The sequence below is a fragment of the Pteronotus mesoamericanus genome, unplaced genomic scaffold (assembly GCF_021234165.1).
Source record: "Pteronotus mesoamericanus isolate MK-2021 breed Mesoamerican mustached bat unplaced genomic scaffold, CSHL_Meso_final contig_46, whole genome shotgun sequence".
NCBI lineage: Eukaryota > Metazoa > Chordata > Mammalia > Chiroptera > Mormoopidae > Pteronotus > Pteronotus mesoamericanus.
Genome location: NW_026555170.1, coordinates 10,718,660 through 10,733,025, shown reverse-complemented (window position 1 = coordinate 10,733,025; position 14,366 = coordinate 10,718,660). Strand labels below are relative to the sequence as shown.

Below are 14,366 nucleotides of genomic sequence, written 5' to 3'. Positions count from 1 at the left end.
AACACCAATTTCATACTTGAATTCTCTCCTGACTTTGCAACGGGCTCTTCCCTAACTGCAAAGCAGGATTGTGGAGGAACTTTGGGGGTATGCCCAACACTGGCCTCTCGGGCTAACGCTGGGCATGAGGTGTATGGGGTCTGCTGTCACCGATGTGACAGAGTTAAGCAGTGTGGGCCCCCTGGGAGTGAAAGCAGATTTGGATTTTCTTGGTGCTGTTTGGAACCTTCCCAGCGGGCCACAGAGCACTGGGGTATTTAGAGCATAAGCTGCCACTCTTATGTTCCTATGTCGATGCACTCTGAGGGGAAAAGAGGAAAGAGGTCTTTTTCCTCTTGATACACATAACATTCCAGTTTGGGCTTGAGGTAGAGCTGAGATGTCAGTGCAGTTCTGTTACTGATAAATAAAAATATCTGATCAGTGGAAACTAAGGGAAGAGGCCAAGCGAGGCCCTGTCATCTCAAGGAATAGTCGTAGCACCTCTGAGTGATACTGAGTGGAGATTCACAGACGCTTTTAATTCTCAAAGGCACTTGGGTGATCTCTACCTAATCTGTTTTTTAAATTGAATGTATTGGGTCGACATTGGTTCACTAAACTATACTGGTTTCAAGTGTACAACTCAACAAAAATCATCTGCGCACTGCATTGTGCCCCCGTTGCCCAAAGCAAAGTCTTTTTCTTTGCCCACCTCCGCCTACCTCTGCCCCCTTTTTCCTCTGGCTATCACCACACTGTTGTCTGTGTCTCTGTGAGACATACATACACACACACACACACACACCATGTAATATATATGTGATATGTGTATATATGTGTGTTTTTTACTTAATCCCCTCCCCTCCTTTCACCCAGCTCCCAACCCCCATTCCTTAAGGTGGCTTGTAGAAGGATGTCATTTTAATCTCTTTAAAACACAGCACTTTTTGTTTAATACTATGAAAGCCTGAATGTTGAAAGAGCCCCAGATTTCTTTCTTGAATCCTGTTTGTTTGACCTTTCATAAACTTAGCGCTTAGAAAAGTCAGCTTCTTTTTTGGAAATAGTGGCTGCTCACGCTCCTGAGTGCTGAGACTTTTCCAGAAAATTTATAAAGACCATTTTGTGATTCGTTTTTTAAAGTCAGAGAAACATCTCAGAGCTGTTGTTGTACTGTTACAGTTTTGCATGTGGATTTAAGAGCAGTTGTGGAGGGAAATTCATTATTTTAGGAGCAGATAAACACCGGGTCATTAAAAATTAATTTAATAAGTAATCTTTGTTCTGTGCAGCTACCTGGGTGAGGAGGAAGGAAACACTAGCACGCGGCAGGGATGCAGTTGCCCACTATCTGGAGTTTGAAGCCTTCATTGGGGACCAGGTTACCTGCTATAAAAATGCTGGGAAGTAGGAATTCCCAAGATTCTTTTCCAAAGAACTTCATTTATTTTATTTTATTTTTTTGAAAAGGTAATACATGGAGATAGAAATATAAAAGCAAACAGCTTGAAAAATGCATAAAGGGAAAAATGTCCCTTTCCACCAGAAACAGCTTCTTGGTTGTCTGCCCAATCCTGGAAAGTGAGCACCTCCAGAAAGGCCCTTCCCCTGCACGGGTGGCACGTTTGCGCCATCATTTCCTCCTATTTTTATGCTTATTCATCCTGTGGCCTGTGTTCTCCGTGACAAGCCTATTTTTTTTCCACCCTCCTGTGGGGAGAGATAACATTCTCAGAACTTAATTCTCATCTGATACGTTTTATTTTTAACCAACCTCTACATCCTTTCCTCTTTGCTTATTTTCCTGAGCCCGTTCTGCCTTTTTGCTCGGCCTTTTCTGGCCTCAGAAGGTGTGAGCAGAACGTCCGGTTATGGTGCAGAGCGCCAGGGCTTTCAGTGCAGGAGCAGCTGCTCAGGGTGCCGGGAAACTGGCTCAGAGGCTGAGGTCAGGGAAACTTTCTCTTCTGCCCACGTTCCTTCCTGCTTTAAATTGGGCAATCCACTCTTATCTGCTCCTTCCCTTCTAAGCTCTCTGTAAATTTCCTTTTGTCAGTATATTTATCTTATCTTGATGAAGGAAACATGCTTTAAAAAACAGGACAGCTGCGGCTTGCCGTGATTCGCGGGACTGAGTCTCCCATCAGCAGTGGCCTTGCAGCCACTTAGGGCTCCCAGTGTGACTGAGTCATGACTTAACATGACGATTCTTGGACTGAGATGAATGAAAGCAGCCAGAGTCCATCCAAGTGAAGGGAAAGGGTTTTGTTTTGTTTTGTTTGTCACATGACCTCTGACTGAGGCTTTCCCAGACAATTGCTAGGCGTAAACTGATCTCAGCTACTTCGCAGTACCATATTTTGCCATGTATAATGCACAGTTTTTTGCCCAAATTTTGGAGGGAAAATTAAGGATATTCATTATGCATGGGTATAATGATCACATACCACGTGTATAATAATGGGCATAATAACCCTGTGTATAATGTGCACAAAGACGGGGGCGCACATTATACACGGGAGAGCGTTATACACGGCAAAATATGGGTACATATATGTTCTTTTATTTTCTTTTTCACCTTTGCCCTGCCACTCCCTCCTCCCCAAATATGACTAAATATGGTTATGGCTGAAAGTTTTCCAACTAACACTAGGGTGAATAGAAAGCTTTTAACCTGAGAGGGAGGGGAATGGAGTTTGCAGTGACTGGCTGCATTCCCCAGAGAGGGCTGTGCATGGGAATGTGCTCGAGACTTGAACTTCATGGCCTCCAATGGCATTTTCTCGCAAGTACCACTTAGCTCTGTCACGCATCATGTATATGGTCACTATGCATTTCCTATAACACTGTAATAGGCGCTTGGAAACAAATGCTAAAAAACCAAGAGATCCACGGAATAGCTTCACAGTGTGGCAGACAAATATCAAAGGATCTAAGACTAGTACCACTAATATGTAAGCACTTTATCATGTACCAACCAGGGCCCCAGGAATGTGACAGGGGCGTAAGCCAGGACAAGCGGAATAGGAAAACTGAGATAGATAGTTAAACGGCCAAGCAGTTTACAGCCACCTGGTAAATCCTATCTTCCCTAAACCAAAGGCACTTCAGAGTAAATGGTTTGCACTTTTCCTCCCCAACCAGAGGGTAAATAGCTTAAATCATCCTACTCAGGCAGATAGCAGAAATCCAATTAGTGCCATTTGCCAACCATACCCAAGGACAGAGGAAGTTAAGGGAATAATAAATTTTGGTTTGTCAGCATAAAATTGATGAATGTTCTATTGCGATCCTCCCTTAAGACCTCCTCCAAACCCCCAGCCTTTAAAACTCCTCAAAATGAAGGTCCCAGCATGCTCCCTCCCTCCCAGGAGCTCAGCTGAACCATGCCCCTTTGCCCCCCACAGGCATGCACCTCCTAAACTCTAAGGGGCCCCAAGAGGTTTGCTACCAGGGAGCAATGGGCAGCAGAAGTGCATCTCGGGGTTAACCCCTTGGACCTGTCCCTGCAGCCCCCTTTTCTCTGGCATAGTAAGTCAAAGCAGCCCCGCCTCAACTCATTTGCCCACCTAGCCTCTTAGGCCCGTCTTTGTTTCAGTCTTCGGCTTTAATAGCTGTTCTCTAAAAGTCACCTGGACTCGTATTGTGAACTCTTTCTCGCACAAAGTCAAGATACCACATACTATGGGCTGGCCAAGGCAGACCTGCTCAGGGCCAGGCCTGCCTTGCTGTGACAGGAAGAAATCGATGACATACAAATTACAGAATCAGAGAAGAGTTAAATGAAGGGACTTTTTACCAAGGTTGGGAGAGTATAGGGAAACTACAAGAGATTGAGCAGCACCATCCCAGGCAGGAAGGGAGCCGGAAAGGAGGGGAAAGCCGCATAACTGGAAGCAGCCTGGGTAGAGGGCTACCTGACAGGAGCTGGGGCCTTTGCTGGACGAACCCAGCTGGCCTAGGGGATCGATCCTGCAAGAAGGGAGCCAGGAAATAAACACCCTGCCCTCCTGCTTCTCCCTCTTCCGAGCTGCTGGAGAATGCCCTTGGCTGCGCATATCTAAAAGTCACCAGTCGACAGAGCCTGTTGACAGAGACCTAGGTCAGCCTCCCAGGGCTCACTGCAGGGACCTAGAGACGACAGTGTGGAGGTCATAAAGAAGACAGTCAACAAGAACGGCCTCCCGGCTTCTACCCCTCACAGCTTATCTCTTACTACTCCTTCCCTTGTTCGCTATGCTCCCACTAACCTAGCATTTTTCTAGTTCTTCAAACAAGTCAGGCTTGTTTCTGCCTCAGGGCCTTTGCACTTGTTACCTCTGCCTCCAGTGCTTTTCCTGTTTTGCTTTGCATGGGTGATTATGGGTCACTGAGATCTCAGCTTCTTAAAGAAGATTTTCTCTATCTCACCCTCCAGTCATATTCTATCTCACTAGCCAGTTTTATTTTTATATTGAAGAGAGTAATGGAATTGTTTTATTTTAAAATGTTGATATTTAACTGGAAGTTGCTTTGCAAATGTTTAAGCTCAAGGTGAAAAATTTAGATATCCATTTAAAAATATGCAAGGGGTACCTGTTTTTATGAATTTTATTTGGGTCGTGCAAAAATGTTTGGCTACCACTGATGAAGCCTAAGGACTCAGCAGGGGCTGTCTGAAGGAGCCAGTGGTGCGCCTTCTCTGATGGGAGCGGGCGTGCCTGTGCGGTTTCCCCTGGCCACCAGCCCTGTGTTTATCTACAGGGACTTGCAAAATCTCCCCCAAGAGCTCCAGAGAGATTTTCTCCCTGCTCTGATGGCTACACCCTGACTTATTCTAGCTCATGTGGATGCAGAGCACCCACTCCACTCCTTGCAGGCACCCTTGACTAGGCAGTGAGGCTTGAAGAGCCAGCTCTTGGTCAGGGCAATCTGAAGATGTATCACACTTGACAATTTAGAGTGAGCTTTTTGTGGCCTCGTCTTATCTAGGAAATGGCACGAAGCCATTCTTGACGGCTTTCCTGCAACTGCCATGGCTTTCCTGACAAGCTGCCAGCCATTTGCTGGCATCTGATTGCACAGACCCCCATTCTGATGAGCAGAGCCTCTGCCACCCAATTGTTAAGTATTTTCATAACCACCTCTCCTTTTGAGGACAGGATTTTCCTCCAAGCTCTGCTGCTACCTGCTTGGCCGCCATGCTCGTCCTCTTTAGGTAGTGCTCTCAAAACGTCTGGGTTCAAGAGGAAATGTCACGGACATCCAAGAACGGGCCCAAGAACAGCAGACGCCTCCCTGGACTTGCAGTGGAGGCTGAGAGCAGCCAGGGACTGAGGAAGCTCTCAGGGCAGCGCCTACCCGCTCTCCTGCCCTTTTCTTGCCTTTGGTTGAGGAGCTTCTCTGGGCCATGATATCCTAGCTATGTGACTTTCCTATGTCACTTTCCAGTTATGTGACATTCCAGCAGCTTTCATCTTTCTAATACTCATGCAAAGAATATCTTGATTTGTGAAGTTTATCTTTTAGTGCCAGACCAAAAGTCTGGACTGACTGCCCTGTGACCAGGTGTTCGCCAGTGTTGTGGATGCGGGGGAGGGAGAAAGCGAAGCACCATGTAGTTCCTTATACAGTTGTTTAGGGCCGTTTCTCTCAGAAGGGCATGTCAGTGGGGCAAGCCCCTCCAGATCACACAGGGTCACATTTACTCTTTTGGTCCTTGTTAAAAACAGAAGTGAATTACAATAGTCTCACTTAACAAAAGGTGAAAGCTCTGTCTTAAGTGAAAAACGTACTGAAATAGTGGTAGTCATGTGCCTCCTCACATGTGTGCTGATTTGTGCTTCAGATTTACGGTTGGACATCCTGGCTCTGAGAAAGAACATAAGCCCCAGGAAGTAGGTTTCGGACCTGGTAGAGCCGAGCAGGAGGCCCTGGCTTCCGGAGCTTGCAGGGAGGGGTGGCGGGGGTGGCACCCTGCTGAGTGGCAGCTGCTGAAGGCACTTATTCTCAGTGCACATTTCCCAAGGCAGGGGGCGGGGGGTGGGGGCCGGGGGGTCTGCCTCACTGGTCAGGTGGAATGAGGGGATGAGTAAAGCCTGACCTGACCTGCACTTCGGGCTGTACAAATTAGATCATATCTCTAAATTCCACATCAGAGCCCGGTCTTGGGGGTGACCTACACAAATGCAAGTAATATTACTATGAAGTTTCATCTCTAAGGAAAATAATTAAGTCATGGTCATTTCTTTCCCTATTAGATTACAGCCAGGGGCTTCTTATGAAAAAACAAACAAACAAACAAACAAAAAAACCCCAAAACTACTCTGCATTTACTGTAGTTAATGGTATTTTCCCCAAATCCCAATCATGTTCTTCTTCTGCTCCCCTCAGTGTGCCATGGAGTTAGAAAGCTCCATAAAATAGACATATTGCAAGGCTGTGTTAGCCGTGCCCTGCCATCTCTCAAAAGACAGGCATTAGTGACAGGTAACACCTGTGAGGGCTGAGCTCTTTCACAGCTGTTGCTTTTTTGACTCAACAGCCAAGTTTAGGTTTGGAGACGTCCTTGAAGGTCAGCTGTTTCTCCCCCAGAAGCTTTAATCCCTGCCCTGTAGTTACGCCTTTTTCTCTGCAAGACCATACTTGAGCCTGACTATGTTCCCCTGACGGCAGTATAGCAACACACTGCTGGACCCACGAGCTAGTTCTTGCAGTATTTTCAAGCTTGGAAAAGGACGGCTCTAAGATAAGGGAAGAAGACTCGAGCTATGCAGGTGAGAAACTTTGAGCATTCTTGGGTAAGTGGTGCAGCTTTGGGCTACGACATAGCACAAAAAGGCAGGGAAGACTGCAAGCAGCTAAGCACAACTCTGAGTGTTGTGTGTCTGTGAGATGTAGGTGATTCTCTTAGATGTTCAGCGAGCACTCGTTTGGAGTGTGACACTTCACCACCTGTACTTCATAGCAGCTTGGCAGATGGGAGGGAGGCAACGTGGTTTATTGGAAACAAGGTGGATTTTGGAGTCAGGTCTGGTTTTGAATTTCAGTTTAGCTGTTTCCAACTGTGCAAACTCTATAAGCTATCTGTACCTCAGTTCTCTTCGTGGCCTTGCCTCCTCTCCCTCTAATGATTATAGGGTAACTAACTCACACAGTGTTTCCTGTCTGCGTGAGTCTGGGCTCTGCTAACTTAGAGGTTTTAGTGCCCTAAGGACAAATGCACACGTATTGAATTTGGATGTTGACAGCTGCCTGGCCACTTGTGCTTTCAGGAGTCACTACCAGGTAAATGGGCAAGAATGAATGACAACTGCACAGCTTAATGTAGACTGGAGTAATTGTTGAATTTTCAAGGGAGAGTTAGGGTCAGTGCTGGTCAAGGAATCTGAGAAATATGGATGGCCCATATCTCGGGCTTCCCTGGGGTCTGTCTGCCCTTGGACCACTGTGCCTGGAATAAAGGTTAACAGGGAGCTCTAGTGGCACTTCTCAGGGGCATGGCCCTGGGCTCAGCTCCATTGGGAATGAGGTTTTAGGGTACTGTTTCAGGTAGAGAGAGCCCTGGACAGCTGTGGAGCTGGCTGAAGGTAAAGGGGGTGCAATGGAGAATGAATAAATTAGACAGTTACCAATTTACTGGCTCTTAGCCCCAAATCTTCCCTTCATGGTCTTGATAATGGAGCTTAGACAGTGTCAACATTTTTCCTTTGCCACCTGGTACATGCTAAACTTTGTTTGTAGAGGTTGCTGGAGAGGCATTGCAGGAGGGAAGCGGAGTCTTCCTGTTGGCAGCGTGCTCCTGTTCTGCTTGCCCCATGGTCGCCTGTGGAATATGTATACAACACTGAGTGGCCTTATCCTCTTGCAAGTATTATTGCCAGTCCCCAGCCCATGTGCTTTGCCTGTGGGACCCAGCAAGAGACTTGCTGACCAGCAACCTCCCCTTCCTCTTCTACTTCGAACTAGCACATACCTGGGCACTAGAGCACTTCTCCATCATCTGTAAAGCCTTATCCTCTGGAAGGATGTGAATCTCAGCCTGGGGAAGGAGCCAACCTTCCAAGTTTGTCCCTTCCTTGGTTACTCTTCCTCAGTTCTAGGGTATTCTTTATCTATCTGGAGAGACTCCCTGTAAATTGTTCTTGTTAGTCTTCTATGTTGAAATTCCTATGCAGTCTCTACCTCCCACCGGGACCCTGACCAATATAGAATTGGTACCAGGAGTGGTCCCAGAAGATAGATATCCACCCACCCCCATCCCCACATTCACAGGTGGTGTTTTGGGATGAGTCTGGGTTTAAGTGCAGGGCTCAGCTCTTGCCAATGGGAAATGGAGCGTGGGTAATCTATGGCATGCAGCACCATCAAAACTAATCAAGCTATCACCTGTGGTTAATTGCGATGCAACCTCAATGGAAACAAATGCTCAGAACCCCAAGCAACTGCTGGATTTGACTCTTAATGGCAGTAATGATGACTAACAAGGACTGAGACACGTGGTGGGTGTTCCTGCATATAGTTAAGTATTTACAGAGAAAAAAAATGACAAGCTCAGACCCTTTAATTCAGCTGAAGCTATGGTCTGACAATAGAATGACAGTAGACACAGGCATGATGTTGCTGAAATCAGATAGAAAATTTACTTATGTGGGTTGTTGGATTATGACCGGGAAATTCACAGTGTGGCCAAGTGTTTTATGTTAAAGTTGAGGATATTGACAGGGAAAGAATGGGAATCCTTTTGGGAATGCCCTGCCTGGTTTCAGGAGCTGTAACCCTGCCGACAGGCTGGAGGGCCAAAAGGCTGGAAATAATCAGGAGGCCTTGGAGAAACAGGCTCCTGAGGAGACATAACCTGTCTCTCCTGGCAGGGGCGTAGCTCCTGCCTCTCTGCTTTGCCTTGTGATGGTCCCTGTCAATGATGGGTAAGATCCCTTGGTGGGGGGCAACCTAAGCCAGACATCGACCGATATAGGCAGCAGACAAGAAATTGGGGGACACAGAGAAGGGGCAAAAAGGCCCCCACACCTCTCGACTTGGCTTGGACAAGGCTGGAGTCCTCACTATAGCCGAAAAGCAGTCTCCTTATCTCTTGGTGGTTCCCTCCCGACGCCTGGCTCAGACTTGAAGCAGTGCAGGAATCAGCCCTGAATTAGATCTGGTGGTTCTGGGGGAAATCAGGCCTAAAAGTAAATTCTTTAAAGTGTGCTCTGTTCTCCCCTCAAAGCTCTGGTCAGCTCATGCTGCGAAGGACATTTACATTCTTTACACCCCTTACCCTATATCTTTAAGGCACCTTTATGTCTACTTTCCCCTTATCGTTAGTCTCTTTTGTCTATACAAGTCTCCTCTCGGACCCATGTAAATCAGTGTATTCCTGTCACTTGTCTCTTAAAAGTATCATATATTCTCCGTGAAACTTAACATATTAATGTAATGAGATAACGTATGCGTTCCTGTAACCTACCCCCACTGATAAGATTTTCAATAAAAGCCTTGGAACAGAGGGCAACGGGGACTTCTACACTAGTGAGATGTGCCACGGCCTTCGCCAGTAATAGGGAAGTGCCCCCATCTGCTCTCCTGGCAAACAGAGAAGTGTTTGCGACGATTTGTGTTTATTCCCGTCATCTGTGACAGCCCCCGACGGGCTCTGCAGGATTTAGAGCCCTGCTCCCATCTCAGCTGGCCCCCGCTGGTTTCCCTCAGGTTCAGGGAGTGCCGAGCTCTCTGAGGCGCCACCCGCCACCCCTAGACCCCCGCCCCGGGGCAGAGGTTGCTGCCCGGGCCGGGCGAGCTGCGACCCCAGGGTGCTTCCCCGCAGCGACATGCCCCGTCTAGCCTCTGCGCTGTACAATAGAATCTCATCCTTGAAATGAGAATATCTGGTTAGATTTTGATAGAACAACAGGCTTGAGGCTTCCTTCCACACCACTCACCTCAAGCTTCCCTGCCCAGTGGAAACAGCTTGCCCTCTGATATTTGAAGAGGCAAGCCTTCCTTTGCTTGAAAACCCCCTGATAACCTTATTTGGAGTAGAGGTCTTAAAATGGGGTGCTAAATCTTCTCAAGACTCTTGTTACCAGTAATTAGCCCTATAAGTACAGTCAATTCTCAGCATTCTCCAGGGACAAAAATCTACTGTGACCTAAGAAGAAATAACTTACACACTGAACAAATTGTAATATTTTGCCAATATATCAGCGGAAACCTGGGAAATATGTGTGGGAATGTATTCCAAGAGTGTTAGACCTCCTGTGGTTGTGGGTTTTCTGCTTATATTTCTACAAATATAAAGATTTGTGTGCTTTGAAATTCTGGGGATAATGCATAACTCTTTGTGACTAATGATTTTTGTGGATTGCAACTTTTCAAAAGTAAAAATATCCTTCTTTGATTTCTCTTAGTGATCGTTACATTGAACTGTTTTGTCTGAGATTGATATTATTCTATTCATCTTCTTTTAGTTAGCATTTTTAAATTATATTTTATTGATTTAAGCAGCAAGAGAAAAGGAGAGAGTTTCCTACAAAAGAGTTCCCATAAGACAATCAGGTTATTTCTCAAAACAAACCTTGCAGGCAAGAAGAGGCTGGAAAGAAGTATTCAAAGTCATAAAAGCAAGGACTTACATCCAAGATTACTCTATCCAGCAAAGCTATCATTTATATTCAATTGTCCCATTTTTTTTTCCCCTTTATCCCCTTCCACCCAGTACCACCATTCTCTACAGCATTCCCTGCTCCCCCCCCTTAGTTCACGTCCATGTGTTGTACATATAAGTTCTTTGGCTTCTCTATTTCCTATACTATTCTTAACCTCCCCCTGTCTACCTTGTACCTGCTCATTGTGCTTCTTATTCCCTGTATCTTTTCCCCATTTTCCCCTTCCGCTTCCCTGCTAATAACCCTCCATGTGGTCTCCATTTCTGTGATTCCTTTCCTGTTCTAGTTGTTTGCTTAGTTTGTTTTTGGTTTTGTTTTAGGTTCAGTTGTTGATAGTTGTGTTTGTTGTCATTTCACTACTCATAGCTTTGATCTTCTTCTTTTTCTTAGGTAAGTCCCATTAACATTTCATATAATAAGGGCTTGGTGATGATGAATTCCTTTAACTTGACCTTGTCTGTGAAGCACTTTATCTGCCCTTCTATTCTAAATGATAGCTTTGCTGGATAGAGTAATCTTGGATGTAAGTCCTTGCTTTTATGACTTTGAATACTTCTTTCCAGCCTCTTCTTGCCTGCAAGGTTTGTTTTGAGAAATAACCTGATTGTCTTATGGGAACTCTTTTGTAGGAAACTCTCTCCTTTTCTCTTGCTGCTTAAAGATCTTCTCCTTATCTTTAATCTCAGGCAATTTAATTATGATGTGTCTTGGTGTGTTCCTCCTTGGGCCCAATTTCTTTGGGACTCTCTGAGGTTCCTGGACTTGTATGTCTATTTCCTTTACTAGCTTGGGAAAGTCTTCCTTCATTATTTGTTCAAATAAGTTTTCAATTTCTTACTCTTCCTCTTCTCCTTCTGGCACCCCTATGATTTAGGTGTAGGAACATTTAAAGTTGCTCCAGAGGTTCCTAAGACTCTCCTCATTTTTTTGAATTCTTGTTTCTTCATTCTGTTCCAGTTGAGTGTTTATCTCTTCCTTCTGTTCCAAATCATTGATTTGAGTACCAGTTTTCTTCCCTTCATTGTTGGTTCCCTGTATGTTTTTCTTTATTTCATTTTTTTATAGCCTTCATTTCTTTCTTTATTTTACATCTTTACTCAGTCATTTATGTGAATATCCTGAGTGTTTTGAACTCTGAATCTGGTATGTTGGCTATCTCTTTGTTGCTTAGTTCTTTTTTAGGAGTTTTGATCTGTTCTTTCATTTGGGCCATGTTTCTTTGTCTTGACACACCTGTTATGTTGTTAACGGCAGAGCCTTAGTTATTGCCCAGGGTGGGGCCACCCACTTCGCTGCATTGTAGTGCTGTATGTGGGGGAGGGGTCAGAGAGGGAACAATGCTCCTTGCTCAGCTCTCTCCCTGCTTTCAGTCACTTCTCCCGCTTCCCACAAACTAATTGCATCCTTCCAGGTGCTCCCCTGGTGCTGATTTCTGGGTGTAAGGGCTTGTGTATGTTTTAGGACCCTGTGGGCCCCTCCAACAGACTCTTCTGGGAGACTGGCAGTTTCTCCTGCTGTCACAACCCATAGTTATTACAGCCAGAGGTTTTGAGGCTTTGTTTTCCCTGTGCTGGAACCCTGGGTTGCGTGGACTGTCTCAATGCCCAGTTGTTCCTCCTGGTTTATCTGCATGTGAATGTGGGACCAACTGGTCCATCAGCTGCCACCTTGTCCATCTGGTCTACCAGCCACCACTTTGCATGGGTCCTCTTTGCTCTGGCTGCCCATATCCACTCCTCCTACCAGTCTGGAAGAATGTTTCTTCTTAAAATCCTTATTTGTTGTACTTCTATACTGTTAAATTTTTGGGCAGTTCTGGTTGTTTTTGATTTTAAATTTGTTGTTACTCTTCTTTTGGTTGTGTGAAAAAGCAGTGTATCTACCTATGCCTCTAATGTGGCCAGAAGTTCTCTAGTTACTATTTTTCAGGTATGTTTTTTTCTTCCCTTTATTTTCAACTTTTTGGTCATTTATTTTAGGGTTATCTCTTGTAAATAGCCCATTGCTTTGCTTTCCCTCATACCAACCACCTGTTATCATCACTGAAGTGTTTAGGTTGGCATGCAATATTTTACCATGCTTGGGTTTTTCTTTTCTTTTCTTTTTTTTCTGTTTTGCTCCTTTCTGGTCTTTGATCAAGTTTTTTCTTGCTTTAGTTCTTACTCCTTTTTATTTACTCTAGTGGATCAGAAACAATAGACTGTATTTTCTTTTTTAGTGGTTAACCTTAAGTTTTAGGTGTATATTCATCCTCTAGAGTTAATTAGAATCTATAGCTTCCTCCTGCACAAAATAATTATTTTTGCAGTTCCTTCTTCCTCTATTGCATCTACCTCTCACATTAAGATAATCTCAGATATTAGTTCTAGGGTTATTTTTTCTATAATACAACTTAGAGGTTTTTTCTGTTTGTTTTACCTGTATCCTTGGTTGTCATTGTATTTTGTATTTCATCTTTCTTTTGGATTCATTTCTCCTTCTTTTTTCTTTAGCAAGAGTACATCCAACAGTGTTTCAGAAGGTATTCATGTTTGCTAAACTTCAGATTTCTGTATGTCTGTCTTTTTCCTTTCATTTGAATGCTCTTTTGGTGGCTTGGTCTATCAATAACTGAGATTTGGGTTATAATCTCTCACTATGAATGTGGATATTCCTATTTCTCTTGGTAGTTATGTCAATTTTGGCTTATATATACAGATTAACAACTGAAGGAGACAGCCACAGACAGTAGATTCCTGGAAGTCTCAAACAGTCTGCCTAAGGTCAGACATGGTCAATGTCTGACATCATCAGAGACAGATCAAGTAAGGGAGAAAAGCAGTCTCCTACTATAGAAGTTCACACTACAAAGTTGGGAAATCAAGACAGATCAATTTAAGAAGCACAAGTAAAAAATGAGTCTCACAAATAATGAGAAGACAAAGAAACACCCTCCAAGCGAACAGAAAGGAGGAATCCCCAGAAAGAGAACTAAATGAAATAGAAGCAAGTAAACTCTCAGATATTGAGTTCCAAACAATGGTTCTAAGGAAGCTCAATGAGCTCAGTGAGCTCAAAGAGAATTATAAAAAACTACAGGGAAACTATGAGGAACTAACTGCAAACTATATCACCATGAAAAAGGACAAAGAAATTATCAATAAGAAGCAAGAGAAAATGAAGAATACGATTTCTGAATTGAAGAACACAATAGAAGGAATCAAAAGGAGGCTAGATGAAGCAGAGGATTGAATCAGTGAGCTGGAGGACAAGGGGGAAAAAAAGCTCCCAGAAAGAGCAAGGAAATGAAAAAGGACTCAAAAAGAATGAAGAGGTGTTGAGGGAAATGCAGACAACCTGAAATGTAATAATATCCATATAATAGGGATACCAGAAGGAGAAGAAGAGGAACAAGGGATAGGGAACCTGTTTGAAAAAGTAATGATGGAAAACTTCCCTCATTGGAGGAGAGAAAAAGTCACACAGGTCCAGGAAGCAGAGGGTCCCATTCAAAAGGAACTCAATGAGGCCCACTCCAAGACACATCATCATTTAAATGGCAAATATCAAAGACAAACAGAGAATCCTAATGGCAGAAAGAGAGAATGAGGGAGTAACATATAAGGGAGCCCCGATACGGCTAGCAGCTGACTTCTTAACAGAAACATTACAAGCCAGAAGGCAATGGCAAGAAATATTCCAAGTCATGAAAAGCAAAGGCCTGAAACCAAGACTACTCTACCCAGCAAGGCTCTCAATTCA

The 14,366-nt window shown here is 44.5% G+C and overlaps 1 long non-coding RNA gene across 1 annotated transcript in view; it reads left to right on the top strand.

Annotated features, from left to right (window-relative positions):
- Positions 1-6,616: 6,616 nt before the first annotated feature.
- Positions 6,617-14,366, top strand: part of LOC129074195 (uncharacterized) — a 48,534-nt gene continuing 40,784 nt past the window's right edge. Inside the window, exon 1 of the long non-coding RNA XR_008529513.1 lies at positions 6,617-6,734. This is a non-coding gene — a long non-coding RNA (uncharacterized LOC129074195). The remainder of the gene's footprint in view (positions 6,735-14,366) is intronic.